Raw genomic sequence first — 4,796 nt, forward strand, 5'->3', positions numbered from 1 at the left:
ATTTTCATTAGCCCAGCTTGAGCAAGGCAGCTGGTCTTACAAACTGGTAAGTCAAATGAGGCTAGATGTGACCCTAGGCACAGTTTTCTCTTATGTTCTGTTTGCCAAAGAAACGTCAAACAAACCTGTACCTAAGGAAAGCACACCTTAACCATACTAGCTCCCTGTGCCCATGGGGAAGGATAGAGCCCTTCTTTTTTTCAAGTAAACTACAAACCTAAAGCCAAAGAAAGTGTGCCTTCATTACACTAGGCCACCAAGGAAGGACTGAGTCCTTCCTTTTTCCTAGCACACTACTTCTTTTCACAACTTGCAATCCCTTTTCATTATTGTGTGATGGCGGTCCTGAGTTCTCCTTGTTAAACAAAAATCCCAGGCTGTTCAGCATAACTGTTAGATGGGAATTTTTCCTTAACTAAACATTCATTTTTCACCCATTGGAAAATATCAATTCATCACATATGTAATCGGAAAGGTTTTTAGGTCTGGGATGGAACTAAGAGGAGCCTACAGGCCAGGGATTAGGGCTCTGAATCAGAGAAGGGAAGGACTTGAACTCTGGTGTCCCACATCCCAGATGAGTACACTAACCACTAAGCTATTCCAAGGCAGGAGGTGAGTCTGTATCCTCTCAGAAAAAAATGTCTAAAGGGCTGGATTTTGTTCCAACATAGAGCAAAAACAAATTGCAAAGCTTCTCTCCTTACACCCCCCACCTCCCCTTTAAATTGAATTCTTGTTCTTCAGCCAGCCCAGCTTGGTAATAGTTTTGTGTAAGTTAAATAGACCAGACACGTCTGTTCCTGTTGGTATTTAATAGATATTCAGTCAGAAAACTGAACAAATAAAGCATCTCGATCTATGCTAAGAGATGTTTAAGGCTGAAGTAAAGACCGGACCTAGTGAGTAGCATCTTGACCGCTCCAGCTTTCGGAGCCCTAAACGAAAATCAGCGTATCCCTCAAAGCCGGGTTGCTGCTGGTGTCTCAAGCACCATCAATTTGGCGCGGGCTGCAAAATTTGGCGAGGTTGCAAGCCTCCCTGGACACGGGGTGGGGCGGAATATAACCTACCTGCCTCCACCCGGTGCCTTACCTATGGACGCCGCCGGGCGCAGGGTGCAGACGGGGACCCTCCGCCCCCACCTCCGCCAGCCCCTGAGCCGGGGGTCGCGGGACCTGGGGGGTCCCCCGGGGGGGTCCCGGGGCGGGCGGCGGGCGCGAAGCGGAGTCCGGGGCCGGCACCACCATGGACAGCTCACTGGGGCCGGCCCGGCCACAGCCTCCCTCCGCCCGCTGCCTCCCTCCAGCCGGCCTCAGCCGCCTGGGCCCCCGGAGCCTCCCCAGGCTCGGCCGCGGGATGCCAGCCGCGAGCACTGCCGGGCTATATATAGCAGGAGAGCAGGCTTTGCGGATTAATAACTGAGTCTTCGCCCTCAAATTTGAAAATTATTCCTTTCGGTGTCTACTGGATTCTAGGAACCAGACAGAAGATTTGGCAAAACTGCTCGCAGTTCCACACACTTTTTTTTTTTTTTTTTTTTTTTTTTTTTTTTTTTCTCGAACGCATTAAATTAAATGCATATTGTCTAAATAAACCACGCATTGTGTCAATAGCTGAGCTGCGGACCTCTGGCCGCCTCTGGGGTGGGAGCGGCAGCTCTGCTCAACTACTCTATCATTGTTTAATAAAGGAGATTAGTGTGCACAGATGGACTGCCACGACAGGCCTGGGTCTTGCTGATGGGGGGGGGGGGGGGGGGGGGGGGGGGGGGGGGGGAGGAAGGGTTTTCTCCCTCTCCCGAAGGAATCTCTTCACCCAGGCAGGCGGCTGCACCGCCTCAGATGTGGACTAAGGAGTTTGTCCCACCTGACAGCCAGGGGAGGAAGACAACCTTTCCGAGAGTGGGGGATAGCAGAGAGCTACAGGGATAGGCTGCGGGCAAGAGCATGTGCTAGAAAGTTTGCCTAAGTCTGCAACCAATTGTGTTTGCTGCTAGCTGCAGAACAGACTTGCTCTCAAGACCACACTGCGAGCTTTGAAAAAGAAAAAAAAAAAAAGAAAAAAAAAGAAAAAGAAAAAAAAAAAGATAAAACACCGGGGCTTTGCACCTTCTCTTTCTTCCAGAGAGCTGAGCTCACTGCCTTTGAACCTTTCTGGATCAGGGGTTGTGCAAGTCTCAGGCGATTTCTGGTCCTCGCAGGACGGGGCCAGCAGTCGCTGTTCTGACCCTCCCTTCCCCTCCAGACTCTCGAGCAGTCAGCAAGACTGCGTTTTTGCTGAACACCATTTTTTCCACCCTGGGAAGACTGGGGAGGTTAAACTCCCTGTCTGAACCGAAGCCCTGGCCGAGTGCAACTGAGGTTATAGAAATCCGGCAGGGGAAATGACGAAAATGCTTTATTGTGGATAAAACAAGAGGGAAGAGGGAGAGGCGGAACTTCACAAAGGTGAAGGATGGCAAGTTTGCTTAGCCTGCCTCTGAGCACCGGGAGTTTGGGGAGTCATTATTTCCTTCTGTCTCTCTAAGGCTCCGATTGCAGCTTCTCCCCGGTTAGCCGAACCTGTCCCACTTGGCTGCTTTTGTTTCAGAGGAACGTTTCTCTCCTCAGGGGCGTTTGGGGAGCCCGGTCTCCGACCCTCCCGCAGCCCCTGTCCCTACTCCCCGCTCGGGAATCTCGTGCCAAACCTGGAACAGGGACTTATCTTCCTAGCCAACCTCCCAGGTCAACTTCCTATTAGGAAAGCTGATTTATGCCTGTTTATACGTATGGAAAAAGGAGTCAGAAGCCAAGCGCGGCATCCCTCCAAATTCTCATTGTCTTTGAGGCGGGAAAGGGGGAAAGAAGGACGGCAGAAAACCTAAAATGATAAGGTTTGTCTTGTCGTGGCAGGGAGGGTTTGACCAGAAAGGCAAACACGGGGTTTTGCCTCACCTCCGCCTGAAGCCTCTTCCACGTCCGACAAAACGACCGGTCACCCCGCGCTGGGAAAAACACCCAGCCACCGCAAGCGCCTCGCCTGGCGGGGAGCTTTGCTGCAAATCGAGGCCCCGGCAGGTGAAACCCAAAGAAATCCGTGCCTTGCCCTGCTCCTGCGCACGGGGCTAGCCGAGCCCGTGGGTGCCCGGCGCTGCCTTGGCACAGGTGTGGGCGCGATTCCTTGTCCCAAAGCTGTGCCAAAGCAGTGCTCTGCCAACCTTTCCTCTCCTCTGGCCTCGTCCTCTGTCCCCCTGGGGCAAGGGGAGACCCGTGGGTGGCAGGGAGCAACCGCCGGGTTTGGGGGCGGCAGGTGCCGCAGGGTCTCCTCCAGGAGCCGCGGCCCCGCTCGGCGCGCCCCCGCCGAGCCCAGGCTCTCCAGCCGGTGGGGGGACAGGGGCTTAGACCCCCGTGGAGGGGAATTTCGCCCCGTCCCGCCACGGAGGAGGGCTCAGGCTTGCGTTGAGACTAGGTAGCAGGAGGAGTTTGCTCACGGGTTAGGCATTTGTGTAGGTGGCAGGAGAAAAGCGCAGCGCCGCTTGTGCAGATGACAAACGGGTTTTGGCGGGGGGGGGGGGGGCGGGGGGGCGGGGGGGGGGAGAAAGGACACGGTATCGTGGTATGATAGTAAGCCTCCTGAAAGTGTTTGGCACTGCTCAGTTCCTGCCATATTAGCGAAGCCATAGATTTTTTTTTTCCAAGCCCACTGAGGCAGAGATGAGACAAACTCAGCCATAGGAAGTTCGTTAGTGATGTCACAAGTTTGGTCTTTTCAATAAAAGCAATAGAGAAGGGTCTCCCTCTCTATATATATTAGGAGAAGCTTCTGTTCCTCATAATAAAAAGAGCAGCAAGGGAGAAAAGCACCTGCTTTAAAACGCTTTATTTAGCACTAATCTGTTGCAGGCAGAATCAAAATTCTGCAGGTCTGGATTTCTTTGAAAAGGTATTTCTTTTTTATTATTATTATTTATTTATCTCTTTCTTTTTTATTTTTATTCATTTCACTTAGTTTTTATTATTTTTTTCCTTTTCTTAAGGATAGCACATAGTTTTGGAAGCGATTGCTGAGAAGATCAACCACTTGGCCAGGGTGATCTCTGAGAGGCACAGAAGGCTGTAACTCAAGGAAAAGGTGAAGTAATAAGTTGTGAAGAAACTTCAGTATTCCAAGTTTATAAAGGCTATTTATTTTTTTCTCAGTCTGTAAGAGTATTTTTTTATTATTATTTCTGGAGGAAAGGAAATTCTAAAAATATTTGATGGAAGTTTTACCATTAACACCAGCAATAGACCTATGAGCGTGGGGGGAGGTTGTTTTCAGAGGATGTCACAATTATTTATAATTAGTCGAAAGGGTAACGTAAATCAAAGAAGCCTATTAGCTATACATTCTAATTTATAGCCTACCAGGTGTTCAGGGAATTTATTTACAGCATAAACGATTTAATGTTTTCAGCATGATTTCTATTTAAGCTCTTACGTTTTCGGTTTTATTTGCCTATGTGGTATGAAATTTGGTTGAGGAGCTGGACTTCTTTATTGTGGCAGCAAGTGCCGTTTAACTCCAGATAACTTACAGGTATAAAAACGGTTTGCCGCGCCCAAGCTTTCTCCAGAAAACCTTCCCCAATACTCGGAGAGGCTGAGAAGGAGCCATCACCCAGCACGCCTCAGCGGAGGGAGCTGGGAGAGCTTTGCTGTAAATCAGGCTGGCGGCGCAGTAACAAGCAACACCCCCCCCCCCCCCCCCCGCCCCGCCGCCGGCGGGGCGGGCGGTGGAGCCCCGCGGCGTGTGCGCGGCCGCGGAGAGGCTAG

At 51.0% G+C, this 4,796-nt stretch overlaps 1 protein-coding gene across 1 annotated transcript in view; it reads left to right on the plus strand.

Moving 5' to 3' along the window:
* Positions 1–3,817: 3,817 nt before the first annotated feature.
* PTHLH (parathyroid hormone like hormone) overlaps positions 3,818–4,796 on the plus strand; it is a 13,473-nt gene continuing 12,494 nt past the window's right edge. The window contains exons 1-2 of the mRNA XM_035348280.1: positions 3,818–3,924; positions 4,019–4,113. The gene's annotated coding sequence lies outside the window, so the exon portion shown is untranslated. The remainder of the gene's footprint in view (positions 3,925–4,018; positions 4,114–4,796) is intronic.

The sequence above is a fragment of the Oxyura jamaicensis genome, chromosome 1, assembly GCF_011077185.1.
Source record: "Oxyura jamaicensis isolate SHBP4307 breed ruddy duck chromosome 1, BPBGC_Ojam_1.0, whole genome shotgun sequence".
NCBI classification, from domain to species: domain Eukaryota; kingdom Metazoa; phylum Chordata; class Aves; order Anseriformes; family Anatidae; genus Oxyura; species Oxyura jamaicensis.